Below are 13,579 nucleotides of genomic sequence, written 5' to 3' on the forward strand. Positions count from 1 at the left end.
CTTTGGGGGAGACAACACTCCCACTGATAATCACAATACCACTCAAGTAGCAAAGTACCAATCTTTCGGAGAATTCTTAAATAAAAAATGAATGAAAAAGGACATTGACAAATAAATTATAAATTGAGCTCACTGTCATGGAACCTTGGAGTTGGAAGAGAGCTCAGTGTCAATCCATTCTGACTTGTACTTGAGTAAAAAATCTTACAATGTCCCAAATGAGTAGTCATTCTGATTCTTCCTCAAAAGCCTGCAGTGAGGGGAATCCTTCTGAGGTAGCCCATTCCACATGGGCACAATTCCACTTGTAAGAAAACTTGCCTTCCATGCCTACAAACTTTATCTCTGTGATATATAGCCAATGATCCTAGATTTTCCTAGATTTTTCCCTCTCTGACCAAGCAAAACAAGTCTGATCCTTCTTTTACAAGATTGCAGTCCAGATACTTGAGAACAGTTAATATGTTGTTTCTGTCTCCTGTATACTAAATGTTCCCAACTCCTTCTATCGATGCTTTTATTTCATGCTTTCCTTTTGCCATCATCTTGGTCACCATTTTCTGGATATGTTCTAGTTTTTAAATACCTTTCCTAAACTGTGGTTCCTCAGACTGAAAATAAGGCTTTATATTTGGCCTGATGAAGGCAAAGTATAGGGGAATTTTGATTTCCCTTGTTTTGGACACTACTCTTGTTCAGATCTACAAACAATGTGTACAGAATTCTGTTCTGCTCCTGTCATTTCTCCTGGAGTTATCAGGCAGCAAACACCGTATCAATTGTCCTTCACCCCTTTCTGAAGCCACACTGGTTCTCAGGTAGCTGAGACATTTTTCAAGTAAAGGTCAGCCTATTAAAGAGGACTCTAGGCAGAATCTTGCTAGCAATGAGTAAGAGAGAGACTTTCCCCTTTGATTGTCACAGGGCAATCTATTTCCTTTTTAAAGACGGAGGTGCCCTTGAACTCCTGGGGGATTACCTCCTCTTCCATATAATCCAGAAAATGGACCGCCCTCCTCTCCCCCTTCTACCTTGTAAATCTCAGCGCCAGGTGCTTTACCACACAAAAGAAGACTAATGGCATTCAAAACCTCTTCTTCATTTGGCACTTTAGCTAGGGAGGGATTGACTTTAACCTGAGGTAATGGTTAGTGGCTTCAGCATTGATTGATGATGGTTTGTTGACAATAGTATGAAAGTGTTCAGCCCATTTTTCTAGTATCATGTCTTTATCACTAATGAGGACTGAGTAGTTGAGATGCACAATAGGATCTTTGACCCATAAATAGCCTTCAAGGCATCATAAAAGCACCTTGGATTGTTACTATCAGTATAAAACTGAATTTCATCTGTCTTCCTGCTGAGCCAAGAATCCTGCATCTCTCTAAGCTTTGCTTATACTTTACTTTAGATGGAATTAAAGGCCACCTTTTTTAAAATTTATTTTTAGTTTTCAACATTCATTTCCACAAGATTTTGAGTTACAAATTTTCTCCCCATCTCTACCCTCCCCTCTACCCAAAGATAGCATGTATTATGATTGCCCTTTTCCCCTGTCTGCCCTCCCTTCTATCACCCCATTCCCTCCCCCCCATGCCCTTTTCCCTTACTTTCTTGTAGGGGAAGATAGATTTCTCTACCCCATTGAAAGGCCACCTTCTTAGAGATGAATGAACTATCCTGCTGGAAAACCCTGTGGAGTTCTTATTTTTCATTTATCAGCTTCTGAATTTCCACATCAAACCAGTCTTGATGTTTCCGAGTGTTCTGACCCAGATGAGCAAATGCAGTACTGCACACCAAATCTCTGAAAGCTGCCCACTCCTTTTCTGCTTCGCTGTTGCCAACTATGTGTTCTCTCAACTTTCCCTCCAAGTTAGCAACAAACTCTTCCCCCTCAGAGAAGAGACATTAATTCTTCTGGTAGTCATTTTGCTTTGGGGCTGAGGCTTTCGTTGAATGGGAATATTTAGCTTAGAGAGGGTAAGTCTATGAACAGTCCAGCACTCTGCACCACACGTTGCCTTCATCGCTCTCGTATCCTGTATGTCTCTTCTTCTTACAATCACATAGTCTATAAATGCCAATATTTGCTGTGAGTGTATATCCACAAAGTTTTATTGCATTTAGGTAAGTGGAAGACAGTGTTGGTGATGAGAAGGTCATGAGATGCACAAGTCTTCAGTAGTAAATGACCATTGCTGCTGCTGTTTCTAACCCATTCCTCCCTAGGACTCCCTGTCAAGTCTGGTAGTCTGAGCCTACTCTAACATTAGAGTCACCCAGAATTATAAGCTTGTCCTCTTTCGGCACATTGATGATAACAATCTCTAGGTCTTCATAAAATTTTTCTTTGACCTCATCGGGGTTTGTCATGATGGAAACATAGGCACTGGTAAAGGTGCATGGTGTTTTCCTGCAAGTGGCAATCACATGGGCATGAACCTATCCTTCACTTCTTTTGGTTGGCATACAAGCTTGTTTACTAAATTAGTTTTGATTGCAAAACCTACACCAGCTTCATGGTGCTCCCTTCACTGCGGCCCCTCCAGAAAAATGTGTATCCAGCTCCAACTTTGGTAAGCTGGCCTTCATTTGCCATCTTTGTTTCACTCAGGGCTGCTATTTGGAAGCAATACTTGCTGAGTTCTCTCACAACAAAAGCTGATCATCTTTCGGGTGTACTGGATTTTGTATTATCTTTAAGTGTGTGCACATCCCATGTTCCAATGGTAAGTGGAATCATCCTTGCAGAAGTTTTTGTACATTTGTTTTTTGTGTGTTTCATCTGCCTGTCATGGTAATCAGGCCAGGGCTGGGTGAGCAGACAATTTTTAGGGCACCTTTGCTAGCCCTTTCTTCACACTAGAAGGTGAGCAATATAATCCTTAAAAGGCTGCTCAGACATCCAGGGGGCTGCTGAATCTCACTGCTGCTTTCAGTGAGAAGATGATCCTATGTCCTGGGCTACCTGTGTGCAGGGTTATGACTACAGCTCCCAGTGTATCTGTCTCTGCTGCTTCATCACTTGCCTGTTGCCACAGAGCTTTGAGATAGGTAAAAATGGTAAATTGGTATAGGTGATGTCTTTTGATTTGCATGTAAATTGCATTTAAGTAAAGTAGAATTGAATGAAGTAGTCAGACTCACTCTCTCCTCCAAAGTCATCACAGTCCAGTGGCAGGACAGAGTCAAGACGACCGGTGATGGCTCAAGATGCATTGGATGACCTTGGCATCTTTGATGTCTAACCGAGCTCTAAGCACTCCACAGTACCTGCTTCAGCTGCCTTCATGGCCAAATTGTTCTCATCCACCCATCCTATCAGGGGAAGAGTGTTTCACACACTTGGGGTAGACCACCCCCCTAACTCACTGACAGGTTTGAGACCTCTCCATTACTCTCAACCTGGTTTAGCCTGCTTGCCAAAACCAATTACTGGGGTGTGGCTGCTGCACATGCTACAGCTTCTTGGAGCCACCAGTGAGAGTTGGGTGGAACAGGTGGACATCAAAGGTGGAAAGCAGCCCTCACACAAGAGGTACTAGTCTTCCCTGAATGCACCCCTCACCCCTGAGAGATAGAATGCTAGAGATGGAGTCAGGAAAATCTGAATTTGAAAACTGCCTCAGATATTATTTATTTCACCCTGGGCAAGTCACTTATCTATTTCAGCCTTGATTTCATCATTTACAAAAAGGGGATAACAGCAGTGTCCACCTCACCAACTGTTTGTATTTTAGTGAGATCTTGCATGTAAAGCAATTTGCAAACTTTAAAGACCTATATAAATGTTAGCTATCACTATTATTTTATCATTATTGTGGTTGTGTCATTATTTATTTGTTTATTGGACAGAAGAAGGAGAGAGATATCTGTGCACGGTCTTTATAACCCACAGTACACACGAATTCAGGAAAGATTTGCAAGAAGGGATAGCTGTCACCTGACAGGAGTCAAAAGTCTTGACGGGTTATAACATTAGTCTTAATCTAATGAGATGAAATACACCAAGTATCAACTTAAGTTGTGCAACTAAGCACAAAAATTAACTTCCAAAATATAAGAGTGGGGAGGCATGGATGGCTAGCAGTTATTTGGAAAATGATCTGGGGGTCTTTGTCGACTGGGAACTCAGTATGAGTCAGTGGTGTTATGTGCCCACCTCTTTAACCTTGTTAGACTCATCTGGTGTTTTCTCTACAGTTTGGGGCTCCATTGTTGAAGTAGGTCATTGCGGGGCTGGACAGTGTCTAGAAAGGAGCAGCCAAGATAGTGAAGGGCCTTGAGTACATGATATATTGGGACTATTTGAGAGAACTGGACATGTTTACCCTTGAGAAGACTTGAAGGCAGAGTGGGGAGAGACATAATACCTTTACTTGAGTATTTGAAGGTCTGCCATCTAGATTATAAAGTATTATTATTATTATAGCCACCAACATTTTCATAATGCCTACTGTGTATCAGGTACCCTGCTAAGCATTTTAGAACTATTATGTCCTTTGACCTTCAACCCTGGGAGATAGGTGATATGATCATCCTCATTTTATAGACAAGGAAAGTGGGTAAAGTAGAAACTAAATGGCTTGCCCAGGGTCAAATTTGTATTTTGGTCTTCCTGTCTACAAGCCCTACACCACTGAAACACCTAGCTGCCTCTACTCAGCTAATTTAGGATTGACATCAAGAAAAACTTCCTAACAACCAGAGCTGTCCAAAAATGTAATGAAGTGCCTTCAAAGGTGATGTCCAGAGGGTTATCCTTGCCCTGGAAGTCATCAAGCAGAGAGGCTTTCTTTCTAGAATGGTTTGCCCTAGGTAACTCCTAAGGTACCTGCCAGCTCTCAAATCCTGTGCTTTTGCAGTTCTGGTGTAGTGAAAAGTGTTTTGTGTTTGGAATCTGAGGCCTAGCGTTCAAATCCTGGTTCTGCACCTTTGTGACTTTGAGCAGGCCATTATTTGTCTGGGTCTTAGCTTTCTCATCTGTCAAGTAAGGAGTTTGGTCTGCTGCTGCTATTGCTTAGTCATGTCAGTCATGTTCAACTCTTTGTGACCCCATTTGGGGCTTTCTTGGCAAAGATGCTGGAGTGGTTTGATACTTCTTCTCCAACTCATTTTACAGATGCAGGAACTGAAGCAAATACAGTTAAGTGACTTGCCTAGGATCACACAGCTAGTGTCTGAGGCCATATTGGAACTCAGGTCTTCCTGATTCCAGGGCTGGCACTGCACCACCTAGCTGCCACTAGGAGTTTTGTGTAGACAGCCTCTGAGATCACTTTCAATTCTAAATCTGTGATCTGAAGACCTTGGGCCAAACCATTCTTTTCTTTGGGGCTCAGGGTTTTTTGTTTTTAATTTGTATAATAATGGTATTAGGCTAGATGACCACTCAGAGCCCTTCAAGGTCAATTCTGTGATTTCCAGTGTTTACATCTTGTTTAAGTCCTGCAGAGCTCCTTAAGATATAGGGAGGTTGTGTCTAGCACAGTCACATAAGCAAGTGAGAATGATAGGAAAAATCTAAACCCGGCTCTGATGTAGGATTCTATCTACTAAATTAATGCCATCTCTTTCTTCCACCCACCTCCTGCTTTTTAATGTTTTTTCTTTTCTTTTATTCTCTCTCTCTCTTTTTTTTTTTGTTCTGGGGAAAATATAATCATTGTATCTCAACCAAACTGGTGCCTTAGTAGTAAGTAGCTCCCAGAACATCAAGTTACCACACGCTGACAGAATAAATGGCTTACAGTTGAATGAATTTGCATATTCCCCTTATAAGAGAAGACCAGAGGCCCCAGCCCAGCTAAAGGCACAGAACCAAGACACTTTATACATTTGCAAATGCACACAGCAGCCAAGCATAGGTCCTGAATATTCAAAAGGCACAGACCAGCCTTTGGGAGGGTAGGTGTGATTACCCCAGATGGGTCATTTTTATTACTAGCTAATTTTCATTATGAGGACATAAAATAAGTCATCATTTTGAATTGCAAAATGAGGCCTATGTCTAGGGCCCCATGGCTTGGAAACCCACACACTTCGTTTCAGTGGGAAGTGTTAAGTCCTGACATTCAGCTAAGTTGGGCAGCTTTTTTTAATGCTTTTAATAATAATGATCATGTCAATTAAGATGAAGATGATGGTAGCTCACATATATATTTATGTTAGTTTATATGCATGATATCATTTGGTCCTTTCTAATAACCCTTAATGTTGTATTCTTCTTTTTATTCTACAGGTCAAGAAACAACAGAAGTTAAATCATTTGCATAAGGTCATATTGTCTGTAAATAGAGGAGCCAGGACCTGCATTCAGGTGGTCTGACTCCTAGCCCAGGGCTCTTTTCACTAAGGCTGCTTCCTTCAAATGTAATTTTTATAGCTAACAAACAAAATCTCTGTGGAGCCATCCATAGTTATTCTGTTAAAGAATAAATGGACACAAATACAAAACAAAACAAGATAAACCAAAACAAAATAAAACTCCCAGAAGACTTTGTTTTTACAACTCTTTTCAATAATGCATCTATTGAATGTTGTCATGAAAAGATCAGATACACTAAAAATAATCAACTTTTTGGTTTTCTTCTTGTTAAAGGTTCTTTACCCTAAGAATGAATGGTGACCATTCTATTTATAAGGGTTTCTGCACTAGAATTGAGCGGCAAAGGTATTCTGGACTCAATAAGTCAATTAAAAAGGAAGACTTTCTCAAGTAGCAACAATAGCAGACCTTCCTGTAAATGATTTTAATGTGACTTTCAAACATGAAATGGTTGAACTTTGAGACTTGTCTTCTGTCAAGAAAAGGTGATGCTCTCTGCTCTGGGGAGGTGACCACTCAAGAGAATTGATAGTTAATAAAAATCATTTTCCCGATAGGTTAAAGAATATAATATGACCATTTTATTCCCATCAACCTATCATTTTGGGTTGAAATGTGTATTTAAAAAAATATTGTCTCTCCCAGCCTCCAATATTAATTACTTCTAGATCTTGACTAACTTGCTTATTACCTCAGTTCTCCAAATTCTCCAAGGAGCCATGATGCCATTAATATGGGGCCACCTTCTACCAGTGCAGAACAGATTAAATCAAATGTCTTCTTGACTTGTTGAAATTCATCACAGATTTGGTGATGAATCTCTCTGAACTTAGCTGTGCTAGACCACAGATAATAGATATAATCCATGACTGGCTCTTTACTCAAAGTCCAGTTTGGAAGGACCTGCCACTACTTGTTTGCTGGAGGATCCTAGGATAAGTCAGCACCACCTGATTGCCAAGGAAAGTCATCCAATGTGGGTTCCCAATAGAATTTGAATTCTTTGAAGACAGGGATCACTTTTTTATATTTATATCCCTAGCATCTAGCACAATGCCTGTTACACATAGTGAGTGCCTGTGGATTCTTGTAGATGGATGGATTGTTTATTGACTTCAGCAGAGTATCCTTGCCTATTATCTTCTGTAAAAATAAGCCAAAAATATTAGGTACTTTTCTATTTCCCTGTGTATATGCGATGATCCCTTTATTTCTTTTAAATTGACTGCAGTAATGAAAACCATCTGTGCCTCTAAGACCTTTAGTTAATTATGCAGAACTTCATAATCATCATCTCTAGGTTTTTGCTTGTGTTGTACTTTATGCCCATATGAATCAGCAGGAATATATAATGATACCAAGTGTGACAAATATTGGGAGACTTTCAGAACTCATGTACCTGCCTCAGGTAAAACAGAGTTGTAAAGTTCTCTAACTTAATACACATACACATACATATATAAATATTAACAATAAGTATACAGACATATATGCATATATATATGAATATGTGTACATATGAGTGTATTTATACAGAGAGATTGATATTTAGTCAACAAATAACTGGGTCATTATCTCTCAGCTATAAGTCACCAAACTTGCCTCTATTTACTCTGACCAATACAGAATGTTAACTCCGGGGAGGGGAGGTGGCACCAGTAGATATATATCATCATTCCTTATAGGAAAAGAAACTGCTTCTTAATGCCAGGGTCTAGCTCTCCCCTCTATGGGGATTCATGTGCTGATTGCATAGCTTCATGCAAGCAGTGATTTTCCTTTTTTGTAGGTTGTATTCTTCACCTACCATCCTGTTTCTTCAAATCATTTTTCTTTTATATTTTCTGATTCTTTCTCTCTCATTTTTCTATTTTCCCAAGGAACTTTTTCTTCCCCATTAATCAGGAGAGAAGAGAGGATGGGTTTTCTAACTTTTCCACCTTTTCTCAGGCAAGAGCAATCTCCCATATTGTGTAGACTGAGCTGTTATTAAGCCCTAGAGGGAAAACTAGCAAAGTGCACTCACTGTTCAGGGCTTTGCAAAAATACCCCTGGAATACACACTTGCTGAATGCAAGAACCTGAGGTGATTGTCATTCTTATTGGTAACTTTCATGGCTCATTCTCATGCCAGTCAGGTCTGCTAGAGACACTTTTCAATGAGCTCTGGTAGTGTGTTGCTGGGGGCAATAAAAGGACCCTTTATTTATTTATAGCCTGCTTTTGGCCTTTTGTTGTTATATAAGTAAGCTTACTCCTTGGCCATTGACTGTCAATTAGAAAAGTCAGCCATGGCCCAATGAAAACACAAGTTGCCCTCAGGTATTATCAGTGAAGGACTCCAAAGGTTTAATCTGTGACTTGGATGATGTTTTAGGAGGCTACACTTGTCCAATTTGCAAATAAAAGGAACTGGGATGGGAAGCAAATACTAGGCTCTTTCAGGATCTTAAAAAATGTTAACAGATTAGAATGATGACCTGACTGGAATAAAATAAAATTTAATGAGGATAAATATAAAGTTCTATACTTGGATTCAAAAAATCAATGTCATAAAAACAGAACGTGAAAATCACAATTAAATGATAATTCCTATGCAAATCTTGAAATTTTAATAGATTGCAAAGTCAATATGACACAATAGTTGTGATAGAGTAGCATAAAAAGCTAAATTCTATCCTATGTTGTAGTCAAAGAAGCAAAGTGGAGAGAATGAGAGAAATAAGAGGTTTGGTATGGCCCACCCTGCACAGGATGCGTTTGGAGCATTGTGTTAAGGACTGGACACCACGTTTTGTGAAGGATATTAAAAAACAGGTGATCTGAGATGCATCCAGAAGATGGAGAGGATGATGAGTCCTGAGAAACTGGGGAAAGGACGACTGTGGGCTGAGACTGGTAGCAGTTCTTATGGATTTTAAGGCCAGAAATGTGGAAGAAGTTAATTTGTTCTTTTTGATTGTTTGAGGGTAGCCTCCTGACAATGCATTAAAGAGAATCAGTTGTTTCTGGAGATGACAGGTCTCCCTCACTGAAGATGTTCAAGGAGATGCTAGATAATTACGTAATAATCATCTCTACTTGCTGGAGATATTATGGGAATTAATTTTGGTCAGATTTGTGTTTGACAGATGGCCTCTGAGATTGTTCCCAACTTTAAGATTTTGTAAAATAGAAATACATTATTACTCTATGTGCAGCTTCCTGTATTTCTTCTCTTCTCTCTCATAATAATATCATGTTCTATCTTCCCCTTTGCCACTTTCTGGCCATAGCACTCTCTGTTTCCAACCAAAATGCTCACAGCTCTGAACCATTTATTTTAGCACTTATAGTCTATGGAATATAAGGTTCATAAAGTTCAATAGAAATATGATATAGTGGAAAGAAAGCCTGATTTGGAACCAAAAAAGTATGGGTTCAAATTGAGTCCACCAGTTAATAAGCATTTATTAAGCACCTACCATGTGCCAGCCACTGTGCTAAGCACAGAGATTACCAATGCAAAAGACAGTCTCTGCTCTCAAAGAGCTTACTGTCTAATGGGTGAGACAAAATGCAAGCAACTATATACAAAGAAGATACAAAATATTCCAAAAGTCTTAGTACATTTTTGAACTATTCAAGCTTAAAATTGCACTAAGACTTTCTGGATACCCTGTATATAAGATAATCTGGAGACAAGCAACAGAAGAAAGGCATTAGTATTAGAGGGGACTGGGGAAAAACTAGTTGTAAAAAATGAGATTTTAGCTGGGGTTTTAAGGAATCCAGGGAAATCAGAGAGACAGAGATGAAGAAAGAGAGAATTCCAGGGATGGGGGACAGGACAGTCCGAGAAAATGCCCAGAGTCAGGGGATGGGGAATCTTTTGCAAGGAACAGCAAGGAGATGAGTGTCACTGGATAAGACAGTACCTGGTGAGAAGCAAGGTGTAAGAAAACTGAAAAGGAAGGAGGGAACTAGGTTATGACAGGCTTTGAATGTCAAATTATATTTGATCCTTCAAATGATAAGGTGTCACTGGAATTTATTATATGGGGGTGGGAGAGATGGTCAGAATTTATAGGAGCTAATGAGATGACCAAGCAAAATATTATAGAGGGAGAAAAGAAGAAAAGGATTCAGTACAGAACCTTGGCCTATACCCATAGATGGTAGGCATGACCTAGATGAAGGTATAGCAAAATTATCATTAAGAATAGCAAGCAGCTAAGCTTCCAACAAGGATGGAGTAAAAGGGAAAGGCAGGTAAAGGAGGAGAAGCAAGAGAAAGTAGTTTCATGGAAACCTGGAGGGAAGCAAGTATCAAGGAGAAGAGGGCAATAATCCATACTGTCAAAGCTGCTAAGAGGTCAAGAAGGATGAGGGCTGAGAAAAGGCCATTAGATTTGGTGATTAAGTGATCATTGGGAACTGAGGGGGTGGGCAAGAGAGGGAGAGACAGACAAACAGACAGCAGATGGAGAGAGAGAAAGAGAGAGACACAGAGACAGAGATGCAGACACAGACACAGATAGAGATGGAAGAGAAGGAGGAAGAAGAGGGGAGAGAGAGAGACAGAGACAGAGACATAGAGACAGAGACAGAGACAGAGAGAGAGAGACAGACAGAGAAAGAGATGAAGACAGACAGAGAGACTGGTCAGATTGAAAGCTAGCCTGCAGAAAGTAGAGCATGAGAAAAAAGGAAGTAAAGGCACTGAATATCAGTGACCTTCTCTAAGAGTTTAGCTACAAAAGAAAGAAGAGATATGATTGGTGGAGAAAAATAGATCAAGTTAAGGTTTTTTGAAAGAGTCATACATATGTTGGGAGGCAGTAGGGATGCAACCAGTGGACAGGAAAAGAGAATTAGTAAGACACTAGGTGTAGTAGACAGGGCAATCCACTGTAGAAGATGGGATAGGATGGAATCACCATTGTTTGGGGAGGGATTTGCCTTGGCAAGGAGGAAACATCGGAGGGAGGTGTCTGACTGACATGAGATGAGGAAGAGGGGAGAAGATACTCTTAGCTGATAATGGGGGAGAGGGGCATAGAGGGAGACAGGAGAGATTTGAGAAAGGATGAAGATGTGTGGAAGTGATGCTGTTCTGAAGTAAGATAGTGAACTGATTTGTGTAAAAGGATTGCTTTGTCATAGTGAGGGGCAAGTTGAGATTACGTAACATACATTTGTAGTGTCAGAAAGGTTTTATGATTTTCTCATTCAACAGCGTGTGAGTAGGAGTGAAGACAGCGGATGATGACACTGATCCAAGAATGAGACTCAGGAGGGTGAGGTTAGCGATAAGATAAGAGGGGCAAGAGTCTAGAGAGAAGAGTAAAGAGTTGTACTGGTTGCCAAGGGGTCAAGATGGGGAAGGGACGAGGTCATACTGTAGGGCTGATAGCCTGGGAAAGAACTGAGGAGTTGAGGGATTGGAAGTAATGGTAAGGATGAAGAATAGGTTTGGGGGTTGCAAGGCAGAGGGAGAAGTAGAATGACAACAGGTTGTAATTACGTAAAAGGATTTCAGAGTTCATGGACATGAAAATATTCCTGAAAAGGACAGAGGAATGATGGAGTGATGGAGATAGAGGAAAAGCCTGGAAGTGGCCATGGAGAGCATGGGGCATTCCAACTCTCCTACCGCAACAAGTGACTCAAAGGATTATGAGTGAAAATACATCTAGTCTGTACCAGGCAGCCAGGGAAGCTGTGACATCAGGAGGGAACCAAAGTGCAAAAAGATAGAAGGAGTGGGAAGCAGAAAGCAAGCTGGTTACCAATAGAATAAACATTCTGAAGAGTTTAGTGGAAAGAGTTTAGAGTGGGATGGTGGTTGGTTTGGGGGAGGGGAGGGCTGAATCGAGAGGGATGGGAATAAAGGAGTTTGTAACGTGGGACAGAGAAGACCACTTCTTATTTCTGTGACTTTGGTCGAGTCACAATTTCCACAGACCATATTTCCTTCACCTGAAAAATGAAGGGTGGGGATGGGAGATTTCAAGGTCCGTTCTAAAGCTAAAAGATTGTCATATGGCTTTGTTGTTGGTTGTTGCTCAGTCATTTCAGTCCTGTCTGACTCTTTGTGACCCTATTTAGGGTTTTCTTTGCAAACATACCGAAAGGGTTTGTCATTTCCTTCTCCGGCTGATTTTACAGATTAGGAAACTGAGGCAAACAGGATTAAGTGACTTGCCATGGGTCATATAGCTAATAAGTCTGAGGCCAGATTTGCACTCAGGAAAATGAATCTTCTTGACTTCAGGCCCAGTCACTCTATCCACTGTACCACCCAGTTGCTGCTATGGCTAGAAGCGTATAGAATTTTAGAGCTGGAAATGACCTTAATCTAGCAGATGAAGAAACCAAGGCCCAGATAATTTAAGTGATTTACTTGTCCAAGGTCACAAGATTAACTAGTGCATAGATGAGGGAGGAACTCAGATTTCATGATTTATAAAGTCCAGGATCCTTTCTACTACTAATGTGATTTGGGCCAGATCATAATGGCTTGTAGATAAAGGGTTTAGTAGTGTAAAACTTCATTCAGTAGATATGGGAAAGTGTTGAAGACTTTTATTCATAGAGGCAGTGGTATCAGAGCAAATCTTTCAGAAGAAAGATGCATCTTAGAATGGTGGAATGGTAGGTAGCCGCATTTGTACCTGAAAGATGTGGGTTCAAGTCTCATATCTGCCATCTATGTGACCTTAAGCAAACATGTCACTTCATAATTCCTGATTTCATTTTTCTCATCTGTAATATAAAGGAGTTGGCATAGATATCTTCTATAATCCCTTCAGGATCCAAGTCTTTGATCCTATGATTAATATAATAGCCAAAACTGGATTGAGGGAATTCAGTTAGGATGCTTTCATGATAGTCTGGGAGTGAGCACCTGAACTAGAATCATTACAGTAGGAATTTAAAAAAAAAAAGGAGATAGTAAATATATAGGTGAGGAAGATAAGCTAGGTAGGTGTAATGGCAAGCAAAGTGGGACTTTTTGTTGTCTTTTGTTTTGGAGTGCTTCTCAACACTAAGGCAATCAAGTGCCTTTGAGTCTTGCCTTTGTTTGAATCAAGAGTCATTGATTGGAAACAATATATATGATGTGGTGCTAGAATGATTAAAGATCTCTCCCACACCTAAGTAGATGCTAAGCCTCAGGCCTATACCCTTTTGCTAAGTAGGTGCTAAGCCCCACGGCCCTAAACAGGATATATATGGTCTGAAGTTAGCAATTTGCTTTGGGGG

The sequence above is a fragment of the Trichosurus vulpecula genome, chromosome 9, assembly GCF_011100635.1.
Source record: "Trichosurus vulpecula isolate mTriVul1 chromosome 9, mTriVul1.pri, whole genome shotgun sequence".
NCBI classification, from domain to species: domain Eukaryota; kingdom Metazoa; phylum Chordata; class Mammalia; order Diprotodontia; family Phalangeridae; genus Trichosurus; species Trichosurus vulpecula.